Consider the following 18157-nt stretch of genomic DNA (forward strand, 5'->3'; position numbering starts at 1 on the left):
GAAGTGTTGGTGGGGTGGGTAAGGGTCCACTCTCTTCATTACTGGAGTCTTGCTTTAAGTAGGTGTGAGGTGGTGAATGGGAAATTAAGGGTGCAGGGTTAATACTTTGCAGACTGGGGTCTGGCTGTGTTTGTTGGGGAGGGGGTACCAGGGTTACGTTTCTGATGTTCAAACCTGCAGTAAAACTCATTCAGGTAGTTCGTCAGCTCACAATTATCCAAAGAGCGGGGGATTTACTCTTATAGCTGGTGATTTATTTCATGCCCTTCCAAACTGAAGAAGAGTCACTAGCTGAGAACTTGTTCCTCAACTTCTCAGATTACCTTTCCTTGGCAGATCCGATTCCTCTTCTCAGCTCTTTATCGATTAGTCTATATTTTAACTATTTAACGATTAGGCTATCGGCTTGACGCATATTTGCCCCCCACCACCCCACCCCCGATCTTGAAATGGAAATGTTACATCTGTATATAATGATCCCATTAAAATGTATATTTATGTCACAAACTATGGAATTCATATTTTTCAGAATTATGTTTATTAAGGAAAAGAAAGGAGTTCCAATTGTTTGATATTATTTGATATTGTTTAAGATTGTTCATATGGAGGAGAAAATATAATAGTTCTAAAACCTACCTTAATTTTGCAATCTCACTAAAGATAATCCCCTTTCCCTCTTCCCTCTGCCATTTCTCTCTCCCCTCCCTTTCCCCTCTCTCTCTCCCCCTCCCACATCCCCCCTCTTTCTGGCAGGGGGGATGAAGATGAAGGTGGCATGGGGCCAGTGTGGTGGCGTGGGCCCAGTAGGGGTCAGCAACGGTGGTGTGGGCCCAGCGGGGGTGGTGTGGGCCCAGCGTGGTGGTGTGGGCCCAGTGGGGGTCAGCAGGGGTGGTCAGCAGGGATGGTGTGGAACCAGCGGTGGTGGCCTGGGCCCAGCGGGGGTGGCGTTTATTCATTTCAAAATGGAAACCTTTGTTACTGCCAAACAATTGATTTCCACAGATTACTTCATGGCTTGCATCGATTTAAAGATGCTTACTATTCGGTGCCTATGAGGAAGGATCACAGACGTTATTTAAAATTTATCTGGATGGGGTGCACTGGCAGTATAGCACTACCGAAAGGAATAACATCCGCCCCCAGACTATTTACCAAAATTTTGAAACCAGCCCTAACGTTTCTTCGGAAACAAAAACATTTAGTCATGGATTATCGACATGAGATATTAATTGTGGGAAAAACTTTGGAATTAGCCAAAATAGCTGTATCAGCCACCAAACAATTGTTTGCGAAACTGGGGTTTACCATCCATCCAGTTATAACTAAGCTAACACCTTCCACCACTATGGACTACTTGGGGTTCACTTTTAACTTAGTTCACATGTCGGTAACTTTACCAAAGTACAAGGCAACGGACTTAACTGAGGCCTGCAACAACCTCATTGACATCAGTGAACCACCTATTTGACTGGTAGCAAGGGTAATTGGCAATTTGTGGCTGCTTTTCTAGCCACACAGTTTTGACCTTTGTATTACCAAAAAATTTACAAAGGGTAAAGGTAAAAGCACTCAAAATCAATACTGGTCGTTTCGATAGGCCAATGAAGCTACCAATCAAAGCAATTACGGAATTACAATGGTGGAGGGAAAACATTTGGCATTGTTCCAGCCCTATCATTGTCAGCAACCATTCAGTGGTGCTACAAACTGATGCCAGTGCTCATGGTTGGGGTGCTACTAATTCTATCTCTAGTTGTGGAGGTAGATGGGATGCACAAGAGGCATCATTACTTCTGATACATGGCATAAACTACTTGGAAACGTTCTATGATCTAAAATGATACTGTTCAGAAATGCAACACCTGCATGTTAGACTACAGATTGATAACATCACCGTGGCGGCATATATTAACTATATGGGTGAAATCAAATCGGTATCATGTGATAATCCGGCTAACACAATTTGGCAATGGTGTATTCAGAAAGGTATTTGGATATCAGCTAGTTACCTACCAGGTAACATCAAATTCAGTGGCAGACACCAGGTCACGCAAATTCAATGACAACATCGAATGGATGTTGGACCGCAAAGTATTTGCTGATATTGTAGCACGATATCAAACACCAGATATCGATCTATTTGCATCTCGGCTTAATCATCAGTTGCTAAACTATGTTTCGTGGGAATCAGACACTGGGGCATCAGCGATGGATGCCTTCTCGCTGCATTGGGGGAAATTGTTTTTTCTATGCATTTCTGCCTCATCAGTCCTGTATTACGCAAAATACAACAAGTCTCGGCGTCTGGTATTTTGGCAGTGTCCGATTGGCCTACTGAACCATGGTTCCCTGTGATTCTTGTTATGGTTTTAGAACCATGCATCTCCGTTCCGAAAGGACCAGATTTGTTGGTTCATCCCGTAAAGGGGGGAAAGCCATCCATGCCATAATAGGACACATTTGCTGATTTGTAGAATCTTAAGAAACCATTTCTGGACCTGGGACCAACGGACCGAACGATGTACATATCGGGTCTACATCAGGAAGTGGGAGAAACTGTTCAAGGAACAACATCACTTACTGTACGACGAACATAACATCTGTGCTGGAATTCCTGGCTAGCCCCACTGTGATGAGGTGCTCAGTTATAGTGCCATAAACTGTGCCAGAAGTGCCCTTACAGCATATATGTGGCAACGATCAGAGCATCATTCTGTCGGGACCTACCCCAGGCAAATAAACTTATGAGGGATATTTTAATATTAATCCCCAAGGACAAGGTATTCCCAAATATGAGATGTGAGTATAATCCTAACATTACTGAGGAATTGGTCACAAGCAATAGCTTTGTCCCTGCATAGACTAACATATAAAATACTCATGCAATGGCATTGGTCTCAGCACATAGAGTTCAGTCGTTACATAAACTAAGGCTGGATAGTATCACCACTTCAACGAGTAAAATAACCTTTTACATCCACGGATTAGTTAAACAGAACAGACCGGAAACGTCAGCCCTCTCAATAGAATTCAGAGCATACCCAATAGATGATCTCTGTGCATTACGAGACATTAATTCTTATACATAGAGAACACTAAACAGCTCAGAGGCAATGAGATGGCATTACTGATCAGCCACTAACAGGCCCATAATAGGGTATCGGTACAAACAATTTCCAGACGGCTGAAACAGGTTTTAACGGCTGCTGGGGTGGATACTAACATATTCAAATCTCATACCACTAGGGCTGCAGCTACAACAGCAGCTAAGGAATTGGACTACCTATGCTATGGACCAAATCCTGGGAACAGCAGGATGGTCATAAGACAAAACTTCTCAACTATATTACAATAAACCAATGGTTAAACCTGTGACATTTGCAGAATCAATTTTAAGTTCTGTATCATGATTTACCTCATAAGATAGGGGCTATAATTTTGTAAGTTAATAAGTTCATCATGGGTTTTCAATGTCGGATTCATGTTTGAATACGTTACCACAATTCATCCCTTAGTCAATTAAGGCAGATGTGAGGCATGGACACGTTTCCACGGCATGAAATCACAGAGCGTTGAAATCTTCATGTAGTCACGCACGTGACTCCGAAGTAAAATAGTAAGGTTAAACGAGAATTTACCAGTTTGACGTTTGATCTTTATTTTATGAGGAGTAACGTTGAGGGATTACGTGCCCTCCGCTCCCACCCTCGATCATAAAGTTCAACTGGTCTCCATTTTCTCAAATCTTACCATGTTCAGTTAATTACTGTTATCTGCGATTTCACACCGCTGCTTTGAAGAAAGCCACTCATGCGTCCTGGCGGGTTCTTCACGTAATCCCTCAACGTTACTCCTCATAAAATAAAGATCAATCTTCAAACTGGTAAGTTCTCGTTTAATCTTACTATTATAAATTCGAACCTGCCTCCACCCTTCCACTGGAATCTCATTCCACACAGCTACCACACTCTGAGTAAAGATGTCCCCCCTCAGGTTACCCCTAAACTTCTGTCCCTTAATTCTCAAATCATGTCCTCTTGTTAGAATCTTCCCTACTCTCAATGGGAAAAGTTTATCCACGTCAACTCTGTCTATCCCTCTCATCATTTTAAAGACCTCTATCAAGTGCCCCCTTAATCTTCTGCGCTCCAAAGAATAAAGCCCTAACTTGTTCAACCTTTCACTGTAACTTAGTTGTTGAAACCCAGGGAATATTCGAGTAAATCTCCTCTGTACACTCTCTATTTTGTTGACATCCTTCCTATAACATTGTCCAACATTGTACACCATACTCCAGAATTGGCCTCACCAATGCCTTGTACAATTGTAACATTGCATCCCAACTTCTATACTCAATGCTATGATGTATAAAGACCAGCACACCAAAAGCTTTCTTTACCACCCTATCTACATGAGATTCCACTTTCAGGGAATTGTACACAGTTATTACCAGATCCCTCTGTTCACATGCATTCTTCAATTCCCTACCATTTACCATGTACGACCTATTTTGATTTGTCCTGCCAAGATGTAGCACCTCACACTTATCAGCATTAAACTCCATCTGCCATCTTTCAGCCCATCCATTCTTCCAACTGGCATACATCTCCCTGTAGACTTTGAAAAGCTACTTCATTATCCACAACCCCACCTATCTTAGTATCATCTGCATACTTACAAATCCAATTTACCACACCATGATCCAGATCATTGTTGTACATGACAAACAACAGCGGACCCAACACAGATCCCTGTGGCACCCCACTAGTCACCGGCCTCCAACCTGACAAACAACCATCCACCATTACTCTCTGGCATCTCCCATTCAGCCACTGTTTAATCCATCTGGCTACTCCACCATTAATACCCAACAATTGAACCTTCTTAACCAACCTTCCGTGAAGAACCTTGTCAAAGGCCTTACTGAAGACCATATATACAACATCCACTGCTTTACCCTCATCAATTTCCCGAGTAACCTCTTCAAACAATTCAAGAAGATTAGTCAAACATGACCTTCCAGGCACAAATCCATGTTGTCTGTTCCTAATCAGACTCTGTTCATCCAGATGCTTATATATATTATCTCTAAGTATCCTTTCCATTAATTTGCCCACCACTGACGTCAAACTAACAGGTCTATCATTGCTAGGCTTACTCTTAGACCCCTTTTTAAATAATGGAACCACATTCGCAGTACGCCAATCCTCCGGCACTGTTCCCGTTTCTAATGACATTTGAAATATTTATGTCATAGCCCCTGCTATTTCTACACTAACTTCCCTCAATGTCCTAGGGAATATCCTGTCCGGACCTGGAGACTTATCCACTTTTATATTTCTCAAAAGTGTCAGTACCTCCTCTTCTTTGAATCCCATAGTTTCCATAGGTACTCTACTTGTTTCCCTTACCTCATATAATTTAATATCCTTCTCTTTGGTGAATACCGAAGAAAATACATTGTTCAATATCTCCCCCATCTCTTTTGGCTCTGCAGATAGATGTCCACTCTGACGCTCTAATGGACCGATTTTATCCCTCGTTATCCTCTTGCTATTAATATAGCTGTAGAAACCCTTTGGATTTACTTTCACCTTACTTGCCAAAGCAACCTCATATCTTCTTTTAGCTTTTCTTATTTCTTTCTTAAGATTATTTTTACATTCTTTATACTCCTCAAGCACCTCATTTACTACACGCTGCCTATAACTATTGTAGATCCCTCTCTTTTTCTGAACCAAGTGTCCAATTTCCCTTGTCCTCTTGTTTGAATCCTCCCTACTCTCAATGGGAAAAGCGTATCCACGTCAACTCTGTCTATCCCTCTCATCATTTTAAAGACCTCTATCAAGTCCCCGCTCAACCTTCTGCGCTCCAAAGAATAAAGACCAAACTTGTTCAACCTTTCTCTGTAACTTAGAGATATCATGATATACTCAGAAGTGCCAGTTATTTTCCGAGTATTTCAATATTCTAGTACCTGAAAACCAGTAATTTGCTGAGGAAATCAGTATTTTTACGTGGTTCCATTTTGCTGAATTTAAATTAATTTTTAAATGTATTAAAGATAAGGATAAGGGTACAGAGATTTACTAGAATGTTGCCTGGGTTTGATGTGTTGGCCTTTATTAATCAGAGCATTGAGTTTAGAAGTTGGGATGTAAAGTTAAAATTGTACAAGGCATTGGTGAGACCAATTCTGGAGTATGGTGTACAATTTTGGTCGTCTAATTATAGGAAAGATGTCAATAAAATAGAGAGTACATAGGAGATTTACTGGAATGTTGCCTGGGTTTCAGCAACTAAGTTACAGAGAAAGGTTGAACAAGTTAGGTCTTTATTCTTTGGAGCGCAGAAGGTTAAGGGGGGGACTTGATAGAGGTCTTTAAAAAGATGAGAGCGATAGACAGAGTTGACGTGGACAAGCTTTTCCCATTGAGAGGGAAGATTCAAACAAGAGAACATGACCTGAGAATTAAGGGACAGAAGTTTAGGGGTAACATGAGGGGGAACTTGTTTACTCAGAGAGTGGTAGCTGTGTGGAATGGGCTTCCAGAGGAAGTGGTGGAGGCAGGTTCGATTTTTATTATTTAAAAATAAATTGGATATGTATATGGACGGGAAAGGAATGGAGGGTTATGGTCTGAGTGCAGGTAGATGGGACTAGGAGATGATAAGTGTTCGGCACGGACTAGAAGGGCCGAGTTGGCCTGTTTCCGTGCTGTCATTCTTAAATGGTTATATGGTTATACTAGACTAAGTGGGTCTCGCTGGGTCCCAATTTCACATAGGACGGCTGGTCCCCCAACGAAATGTTCCACCTCCCCACCTATTCCAATATTGGTGGCCAGTGGGGTGGCTTTCTGGAGTGCTGGTATGGGTTCTTGAGGTGGCAGCTCAGTCCCTCAAGCCTGATCTGCTGGCAGCTCACTCACGGCTGGTGGGCTGGCAGTTGACTCATGACTTTTCCTTGAAATTCCATTTCAAGCAAAGTGCAAGGCCACCAAATTCAAATCCATGTTCCTACTATTTCAAGCACGGTGCAAGGCCACCAAATTCAAGTGCAGTTTCTTACCACTATAAGCACGGTGCAAGGCCGCCGAACCCAAGTGCAGTTTCCAACCACTTCAAGCAGGGTGCAAGGCCACCGAATTCAAGTGCGGTTGCATACCACTTCAAGCTCGATCCAAGGCTACCAAATTCAAGTGCGGTTTCATACCACTTTCAACAGGGTGCAAGGCCACATAATTCAGTGCAGTTTCATACCACTTCAAGCAGGGTCCAAGGCCACCAAATTCAAATGCAGCTTCATACCATTTCATGCAGGGTGAAACCACCATAAAACCACACAAAACATCCAACTCACTGTTCAGTTGACATTCAGTGTGTTCAGTTGATTCACAGCTCAGACAGAGCCATGACCTCACATTCTCCCATCATGCAGAGGCTGAGGCACACCCACACTTCCGGTTTTATAACCCCTCCACCCGGAAAATGTGTGGCTTTCAGGGCGTGATTGACAGGATAGAGATTCTCGACATTTTCAAAACACTAATAACACTTCTATTTTTAATTGATGGGTAGAATTCCCTGCACAGGCGATTTATCAGTCAATTTAAGCAAGACTGCTCTTAGGGAGCGGCAGTGAGTGAGTGAGCGGCCTTGTGAGTGAGCGGCCTTGTGAGTGAGCGGCCCTGTGAGTAAAGTGTGAGTCTTTGGCTCGAGAGTATTCGGCGAGGAAGCTGAGGGAAGGAGACTACGCAATACGATTGAGAGGGAGAGACGAAAGAAGGAGATGTCAGGCAAGCTGATTCAGTGCGATGCTTGCAGTATGTGGGAGGTCAAGGACACCGCTGGTGCCTCTGGCTGCTACAAATGCGAGAAGTGCATCCAGGTAGAGCTCCTGAAGGACCGTGTTGGGGAACTGGAGAAGCAAGTGGATGACCTCCGGTTCGTCCGAGAAACGGAATCGTACCTCGACAAGTCCTACAGTAAGATTGTTACACCTAAGGTACTGGAAGAGAGAAGGTGGGAGACAGTGAGAAAGGGAGGGAAGCATGGAATGCCAATGTCCCCGGGTGGTGTACCTCTTGTGAACAGTTTCACCCACTTAGAAGCGGTCGGGACAGAAGAGGTGTTTACGCTGGGCGGCGGACTGGCTTGCGATGCGAATAGGGCTGTTGAGCCAAAACCAAAAAGGCCTAAGGCAGGCAACGCCATTGTAATGGGAGACTCCATTGTGAGAGGTACGGACAGGGGTTTCTGCGGCAACAGACGTGATGCGAGGATGGTGTGCTGCCTTCCTGTTGCCAGGATCCAGGATGTCACGGACAGAGTGCAGAAAATCCTCAAGGGCGAAGGTGAACATCCGGAAGTGGTAGTGCATGTCGGCACAAACGATGTCGGAAAGAAGGGGATGAATATTCTGCAGCGTGACTTTAGAGAGCTCGGAAAAATGCTGAAAAGCAGGACCTCCAGGGTTGTTATCTCCGGTTTGCTTCCAGTTCCTCGTGCTGGCGAGAGCAGTAACAGGGAGATACGGGATGTGAACGTGTGGCTGAGGAACTGGTGCACGGGGCAGGGATTTAGATTCTTAGATCACTGGGATCTGTTATGGTGTAAGGGGGGACTGTACACATGGGACGGATTGCATCTTAACAGGTGTGGGACCAGCATTCTGGCAGGCAGGTTTGCCACTGCTGCACGGGTGGTTTTAAACTGAATAAGGGGGGTGGGGTGTCGAATGGGATAGTGGAGGATGGAGTTAAAGGGAAAGGGTTTCTTAAATGTGTGAGCGTAGAAACAGAGGGGTGTAGAATGAGGGTAGAAGCAGCAGCTAGCAAGGTGAAAAGAAAAAGTGGCAGGCCGGCAAATTCAGGGCAAAAATCAAAAAGGGCCACATTTCAGCATAATAGTATAAGGGGTAAGAGTGTTGTAAAAACAATCCTGAAGGCTTTGTGTTTCAATGCAAGGAGCATTCGTAATAAGGTGTATGAGTTGAATGTGCAGATATCTATTAATGACTATGATATAGTTGGGATCACGGAGACATGGCTCCAGGGTGACCAAGGCTGGGAGCTGAACATCCAAAAATATTCAATATTCAGGAGGGATAGACAGAAAAGGAAAGGAGGTGGGGTAGCGTTGCTGGTTAGAGAGCAGATTAACGTAATAGAAAGGAAGGTCATTAGCTTTGAGGATGTGGAATCGATATGGGTAGAGCTGCGAAACACTAAGGGGCAGAAAACGCTAGTGGGAGTTGTTTACAGGCCACCTAACAGTAGTAGTGGAGTTGTGGATGGCATCAAACAGGAAATTGGAAAAGTGTGCAACAAAGGTAAAACAGTTATAATGGGTGACTTCAATCTAAATATAGATTGGGTGAATCAAATTGGCAAGGGTGCTGAGGAAGAGGATTTATTGGAATGTATGCGGGATAGTTTTCTAAACCAACATTTAGAGGAACCAACGAGAGAGCAGGCTATTCTAGACTGGGTATTGAGTGATGAGGAAGGGTTAGTAAGCAGTCTTGTTGTGCGTGGCCCCTTGGGCAAGAGTGACCATAATATGGTTGAGTTATTCATTAGAATGGAGAGTGACATCGTTAATTCAGAAACCAGGATCCTGAACTTAAAGAAAGGTAACGTTGAGGGCATGAGACGTGAATTGGCCAAGGTAGACTGGCGATTGATTCTTAATGGGTTGACGGTGGATATGCAATGGAAGGCATTTAAAGACTGCATGGATGAACTACAACAATTGTTCATCCCAGTTTGGCAAAAAATTAAATCGGGGAAGGTAGTGCATCCGTGGATAACAAGGGAAATCAGGGATAGTATCAAAACAAAAGATGAAGCGTACAAATTAGCCAGAAAAAGCAGCCTACCAGAGGACTGGGAGAAATTCAGACCAGCAGAGGAGGACAAAGGGCTTAATTAGGAAAGGGAATATAGATTATGAAAGAAAACTGGCAGGGGACATAAAAACTGACTGCAAAAGCTTTTATAGATATGTGAAGAGAAAAAGATTAGTTAAAACAAATGTAGGTCCCTTGCAGTCAGAAACGGGTGAATTGATCATGGGGAACAAGGACATGGCAGACCAATTGAATAACTACTTTGGTTCTGTCTTCACTAAGGAAGACATAAATAATCTGCCGGATATAGCAGTGGACCGGGGGTCAAATGAGATGGAGGAACTGAGTGAAATCCAGGTTAGCCAGGAAGTGGTGTTAGGTAAATTGAATGGATTAAAGGCCGATAAATCCCCAGGGCCAGATAGGCTGTATCCTAGAGTACTTAAGGAAGTAGCCCCAGAAATAGTGGATGCATTAGTGATAATTTTTCAAAACTCTTTAGATTCTGGAGTAGTTCCTGAGGATTGGAGGGTAGCTAATGTAACACCACTTTTTAAAAAGGGAAGGAGAGAGAAAACGGGGAATTACAGACCAGTTAGTCTAACGTCGGTAGTGGGGAAACTGCTAGAATCAGTTATTAAAGATGGGATAGCAGCACATTTGGAATGTGGTGAAATCATTGGACAAAGTCAGCATGGATTTATGAAGGGTAAATCATGTCTGACGAACCTTATTGAATTTTTCGAGGATGTAACTTGTAGAGTGGATAAGGGAGAACCAGTGGATGTGGTGTATCTGGACTTCCAGAAGGCTTTCGACAAGGTCCCACATAAGAGATTAGTATACAAACTTAAAGCACACGGTATTGGGGGTTCAGTATTGATGTGGATAGAGAACTGGCTGGCAGACAGGAAGCAAAGAGTAGGAGTAAACGAGTCATTTTCACAATGGCAGGCAGTGACTAGTGGGGTACCGCAAGGCTCAGTTCTGGGACCCCAGCTATTTACGATATATATTAATGATTTGGACGAGGGAATTGAATGCAACATCTCCAAGTTTGCGGATGACACGAAGCTGGGGGGCAGTGTTAGCTGTGAGGAGGATGCTAGGAGGCTGCAAGTTGACTTGGATAGGCTGGGTGAGTGGGCAAATGCATGGCAGATGCAGTATAATGTGGATAAATGTGAGGTTATCCACTTTGGTGACAAAAACAGGAAAGTAGATTATTATCTGAATGGTGGCCAATTAGGAAAGGGGGAGATGCAACGATACCTGGGTGTCATGGTACACCAGTCATTGAAAGTAGGCAGAAGGTACACTAAATTGCTGGGGAAACTCAGCGGGTGCAGCAGCATCTATGGAGCGAAGGAAATAGGCGACGTTTCGGGCCGAAACCCTTCTTCAGACTGGGTGTTGATTTTATTTATTGAAAGTAGGCATGCAAGTGCAGCAGGCAGTGAAGAAGGCGAATGGTATGTTAGCATTCATAGCAAAAGGTTGAGTATAAGAGCAGGGAGGTTCTACTGCAGTTGTACCACACCTGGAGTATTGCGTACAGTTTTGGTCTCCTAATCTGAGGAAATACATTCTTGCCATAGAGGGAGTACAGAGAAGGTTCACAAGACTGATTCCTGGTATGTCAGGACTTTCATATGAAGAAAGACTGGATAGACTCGGTTTGTACTTGCTAGAATTTAGATGATTGAGGGGGGATCTTATAGAAACTTACAACATTCTTAAGGGGTTGGACAGGCTAGATGCAGGAAGATTGTTCCCGATGTTGGGGAAGTCCAGAACAAGGGGTCACAGTTTAAGGATAAGGGGGAAATCTTTTAGGACTGAGATGAGGAAAACAGAGAGTGGTGAATCTCTGGAATTCACTCCCGCAGAAAGTAGTTGAGGCCAGTTCATTGGCTATATGTAAGAGGGAGTTAGATGTGGCCCTTGTGGCTAAAGGGATCAGGGGGTATGGAGAGAAGGCAGGTACAGGATACTGAGTTGGATGATCAGCCATGATCATATTGAATGGCGGTGCAGGCTCGAAGGGCTGAACGGCATACTTCTGCACCTATTTTCTATGTTTCTATGTTTCTATGTAACGCCTTTCAAATGCAAGCCATATCACCCAAGCCACCATTTGCAGTAAGTAGTGCCTATTAACTGCAAGCCATATCACCCAAGCCACCATTTGCAGTAAGTAATAATAATAATAATAAATGTTATTTATGGGCGCCTTTCAAAAGTCTCAAGTACACCTTACAAAATTCAACAAAAGTAAAAAAACATATAGTCCGAGTAAAATAAATAATAAAGGCATCACCAATACACAAATTAAAGACTGAATTAAATCCATAGACAAAGACTCAGAAACACGATGTAACCATATAACCATATAACAATTATAGCATGGAAACAGGCCATATCGGCCTTACAATTCCGTGCCGAACACTTATTTTCCCTTATTCCCACCTGCCTGCACTCATACCATAACCCTCCATTCCCTTCTCATCCATATGCCTATCCAATTTATTTTTAAATGATACCATCGAACCTGCCTCCACCACTTCCACTGGAAGCTCATTCCACACCGCGACCACTCTCTGAGTAAAGAATTTTCCCCTCATGTTACGCCTAAACTTCTGTCCCTTAATTCTGAAGTCATGTCCTCTTGTTTGAAACTTCCCTACTCTCAAAGGGAAAAGCTTGTCCACATCAACTCTGTCTATCCCTCTCATCATTTTAAAGACCTCTATCAAGTCCCCCCTTAACCTTCTGTGCTCCAGAGAATAAAGACCTAACTTATTCAACCTATCTCTGTAACTTAGTTGCTGAAACCCAGGCAACATTCTAGTAAATCTCCTCTGTACTCTCTCTATTTTGTTGACATCCTTCCTATAATTGGACGATCAATGTGAGGAGAGAGCAGCGGCAGCCAAAGCGCGCCAGCGTCCACTCTCCCCCTCACGACAGCCATCATGGACACACACAAAAATAATAATTACATACACAGAAATCATCCCCCCACAATGGTTACCACTGTGGGGGAAGGCACAATGTTCAGTCCCATCCCGAGTTCACCCATAGTCAAGCCTATTGAGGCCTCCATAGTTGCCTCTACGGAGGCCCGATGTTCCTGGCCGTTTTCGCCGGTAGCTGTTACCCCGGCGACGGGAGGGTCCACTCAGCGGCTGGGCCACCTGGAGCGGCCGCTTCCCTGCCGGAGACCGCGGCTGCCGAAGCCGACAAGGCCGCGCCGGTTTGGAGCTCCCGGCTCCCGATGTAGAATTCGGCGCCGCCCGTGGCTGGCCGCTCCGCAGACCCGCAGACCAGAGGTGTTGAGCTCGACGGTCTCAGCTCACCGGAGCTCCAGCGCGTCGGTCCAGCGCTGTGCCGCCATCGGAGCTGAAGATGCTGGGCCGTCCCCGGCAGGACGGGTCAGCAGGGCAGCCTGGAGAAAAAGCTGCCCCACCGACCAGGTAGGGTACTAGAAATATTGTTGTCCCCTTCCCCCCCACATTAAAAAGTCTATTCTCCCACAAACAAGGCACGGGACTCACTAAAAACTACAAAACAAGTGATTTAAACGGACGGCTGCTGGTTAGCAGCCGTTCCCCAAGATGGCTCCTCCTCCTCGAAGGCCGTGTAGTGCCTTTCAACTTCAAGCAATGCACCCACGCCACCATTTGCAGTAAGTAGTGTCTTTCAACTAAAAGCCAAAGCATTCAAGCCACAATTTGCAGTAAGTAGCGTCTTTCAAATTCATGCCACCATTTGCAGTAAGTGGTGCCTTTCAACTTCAAGCCAAAGCACCCAAGCCACCATTTGAAGCAAGTAGTGCCTTTCAACTTCAATCAAAGCACCCAAGCCACCATTTGCAGTAAGTAGTGCCTTTCAAATTAATGTCACCATTTGCAGTAAGTGTTGCCTTTCAACTTCAAGCCCAAGCACCCAAGCCACCATTTGCAGTAAGTAGTGCCTTTCAAATACATGCCACCATTTGCAGTAAGTGGTGCCTTTCAACTTCAAGCCAAAGCATCCAAGCCACATTTTGCAGTAAGTAGTGACTTTCAACAAAGCCAAAGCAACTAAGCCAACATTTGCAGTAAGTTACGCCTTTCAACTTCAAGCCAAAGCACACGCCACCATTTGTAGTAAGTAGTGCCTTTCATTTCCATGCCGCCATTTGCAGTAAGTAGTGCCTTTCAACTTCAAGCGAAAGCACCGAAACTACCATTTGCAGTAAATAGTGTCTTTCTACTTCCAGCCAAAGCACCAAGCCACCATTCGCAGTAAGTAGTGCCTTTTAACTTCAAGCCAAAGCACTCAAGCACAGGTGCACAGTAGAGAGCATGCTGATCGGTTGCATCGTGCCTTGGATCGGCAATTTGAGCGCCCTGGAGAGGAAAATACTTCAAAAAGTAGTAAACACTGGCCACTCCTTCATCGGCACTGACCTTCCTTCCATCGAGGGGATCTATCGCAGTCGCTGCCTTAAAAAGGCTGGCAGTATCATCAAAGACCCTCACCATCCTGGCCACACACTCATCTCCCTGCTACCTTCAGGTAGAAGGTACAGGAGCCTGAAGACTGCAACAACCAGGTTCAGGAATAGCTACTTCCCCACAGCCATCAGGCTATTGAACCTGGCTCGGACAAAACTCTGATTATTAATAACCCATTTTCTGTTATTTGCACTTTATCAGTTTATTTATTCACGTGTGTATATATTTATATCATGTTATATGGACACATTTATCTGTTGTAGTAAATGCCTAATATTTTTCTGTGTGCTTAAGCAAAGTACGAATTGAATTGTCCTATACAGGGACACATGACAATAAACTCACTTGACTTGACAAGCTACCAATTGCAGTAAGTAGCGTATTTCAACTCCATGCGACCATTTGCAGTAAGTAGTGCCTTTCAACTTAAAACCGAAGCACCCAAGCCACCATTTGCAGTAAGTAGTGTCTTTCAACTTAATGCCACCATTTGCAGTAAATTATGCCTCTCAACTTCAAGCCAAAGCATCCAATCCACCATTTGCAGTAAGTAGTGCCTTTCAATTTCAATCCAAAGCACCCGTCGACACTTGCAGTAAGTAGTGCCTTTCAACTTCAGGCCAAAGCACCCATGCCAACATTTGCAGTAAGTAGTGCCTTTCAACTTCAGGCCACCATTTGCTGTAAGTAGTGCCTTTCAACTTCAAGTCAAAGCACCCAAGCCACCATTTGCAGTAAGTAGTGACCTTCAACTTCAAGTTAAAGCACCCAAGCCACTATTTACAGGAAGTAGTGCCTTTCAACTTCAAGCCAAAGCACCCAAACAACCATTTGCAGGCAGTGCCTTTTTACTTGAAACAAACCATATTTTCATTTTCAAACCACATTAAGGGTACTCATAGTGGTGTAGACATTTGTTCAGTGTTATTCAGAGCTCATAGACGTGACCCTTTGCTTCATCCACCTTGCAGAGACCGAGTGAGGCTCACCACTTCCTGGTTTTATATTCCCTCCCCTTCCCTCACGCAGGTGCAGCAGAGAGAATGGTGATTTTTTTTAAACTTCAAGCCAAAGCACCCAAGCCACCATTTGCAGTAAGTAGTGACCTTCAACTTCAAACCAAAGCACCCAAGCCACCATTTGAAGCAGTGACTTTCAACTTCAAGCCAAAGCACGCAAGCCACAATTGGCAATAAGAAGTGTTTCAACTTCAAGCCAAATCTACCCGCAACCATTTGCAGTAAGTGGTGCCTTTCAACTTCAAGCCAAAGCACTCAAGCCACCATGTGCAGTAAGTAGTGCCTTTCAACTTCAAGCAAATCACCCGCCACCATTTGCAGTAAGTAGTGCCTTTAAACTTCAAGCCAAAGCGCCCAAGCCACCATTTGCAGTAAGTTGTGCCTTTCAACTTCAAGCCAAAGCACCCAAATAACCATTTGCAGGCAGTGCCTTTTTACTTCAAACAAACCATATTTTCATTTTCAAACCACATTAAGGGTACTCACAGTTGTGTGGACATTTGTTCAGTGTTATTTAGAGCTCATAGAGACGTGACCCTTGGCTTCATCCACCTTGCAGAGGTGGAGTGAGGCGCACCACTTCCTGGTTTTATATTCCCTCCCCTTCCCTCACGCAGGTGCAGCAGAGAGAATGGTGATTTTTTTTTAAACTTCAAGCCAAAGCACCCAAGCCACCACTTGCAGTAAGTAGTGACCTTCAACTTCAAGCCAAAGCACGCAAGCCACCATTGGCAATAAGAAGTGTTTCAAATTCAAGCCAAATCTACCCGCCACCATTTGCATTAAGTGGTGCCTTTCAACTTCAAGCCAAAGCACCCAAGCCACCATGTGCAGTAAGTAGTGCCTTTCAACGTCAAGCAAATCACCCGCCACCATTTGCAGTAAGTAGTGCCTTTAAACTTAAAGCCAAAGGCCCCAAGCTACCATTTGCAGTAAGTAGTGCCTTTCAACTTCAAGCCAAAGCACCCAAATAACCCTTTGCAGGCAATGCCTTTTTACTTCAAACAAACCATATTTTAATTTTCAAACCACATTAAGGGTACTCACAGTTGTGTAGACATTTGTTCAGTGTTATTCAGAGCTCATAGAGACGTGACCCTTGGCTTCATCCACCTTGCAGAGGTGGAGTGAGGCACACCGCTTCCTGGTTTCTTAGTCCCTCCCCTCCCTCCAGTAGGTGCAGCAGAGAGAATGGTGATTTCTTTACACTTCAAGCCAAAGCTCCCAAGCTACTATTTGCAGTGCCTTTCAACTTTTAACCAAAGCTCCCAAGCCACCATTTGCAGTAAATAGTGCAATTCAACTTCAAGCCAAATCACTCAAGCCACCATTTGCAGTAAGTATTGACTTTCAACATCAAGCCAAAGCACCCAAGTCATCATTTGCAGTAGGAAGTGCCTTTCAACTTCAAGCAAAGCACCCAAGCCACGATTTGCAGTAAGTAGTGCCTTTCAACTTCAAGCCAAAGCTCCACGCCACCATTTGCTGCAAGTAGTGCCTTTCAATATCAAGTCAAAGCACCCAAGCCACCATTTATAGGAAGTAGTGCCTTTCAACTTCAGGCCGAAGCACCCATGCCACCATTTGCAGTAAGTAGTGCCTTTCAACTTCATGCCACCATTTGCAGAAAGCAGTCTTTCAACTTCAAGCCAAAGCTCCCAAGCCACTATTTACAGGAAGTAGTGCCTTTCAACTTCAAGCCAAAGCACCCAAACAACCATTTGCAGGAGTGCCTTTTTACTTCAAACAAACAATATTTTCATTTTCAAACCACATTAAGGATACTCACAGTTGTGTAGACATTTGTTCAGTGTTATTCAGAGCTCAGAGAGACGTGACCCTTTGCTTCATCCACCTTGCAGAGACCGAGTGAGGCACACAACTTCCTGGAGTTATATTCCCTCCTTCTCCCTCAAGCAGGTGCAGCAGAGTGTATCAGAACAGAACGAAGAGGTGGACCCAAATGCAGGCTCAGACACAGGGCAGATCAGTTTTCAGAGTTTAATCGGTCCAAGTCGATTCACAGGTAAGCAAAAACGGAGGCAACAGTAGAATCTAGGAGCAGGGAAAACAGTGTTCGAAAAACAGGCAATGGTCGAGATAACAAGGTCAAAAGATTTCTAGAGCTGGCACGAGGTGATAGAAATTAACATACACAACGAACTGGCAATGAGAACTAAAACACAAAGGGCTTAAATACAGACTAACAGGGGATAACGAGACACAGGTGAAACACATCTGGGCGGGGCCAACAATCACACGAGGGGAAACGACATGACAGGAAATGGGACCTGAAACAAGAGGAGATGTGAGACACCAAAATAAAACAAGAATGCAAACTCTAATACTAAAAACCAATAAGAAACAGAAACTAGATCAAACGTGAGACCTGACAGCCCCCCCCCCCCAACCCCCACCCACCTCCCCCTCCACGAGCGGCTCCTGACGGCCCAGGATCTTCAGGATGTTGGCGCCGATATTCCCTGATAAGTTCCGGGTCGCATATGTTGCGAGCCGGCACCCAAGACCGCTCCTCAGGTTCATAACCCTCTCAATCCACAAGATACTGACAACCACGACTACGCCGGCGCATCCCCAACAACCGGCTGACCGTAAGCACTGGACCCCCATAAAGGAACCCGGAGGGGGTGTGGAGGCAGGGACCAGAGGACTCTCCTTAAATGGCTTCAGTCGGGAGACATGGAATGTAGGGTGGACCCTCATGGCACGGGAGACGAACCGCCACAGGATTGATGACCTTCGATATGGGGAAAGGACCA

Source organism: Amblyraja radiata, unplaced genomic scaffold (genome assembly GCF_010909765.2).
Source record: "Amblyraja radiata isolate CabotCenter1 unplaced genomic scaffold, sAmbRad1.1.pri scaffold_1004_ctg1, whole genome shotgun sequence".
NCBI lineage: Eukaryota > Metazoa > Chordata > Chondrichthyes > Rajiformes > Rajidae > Amblyraja > Amblyraja radiata.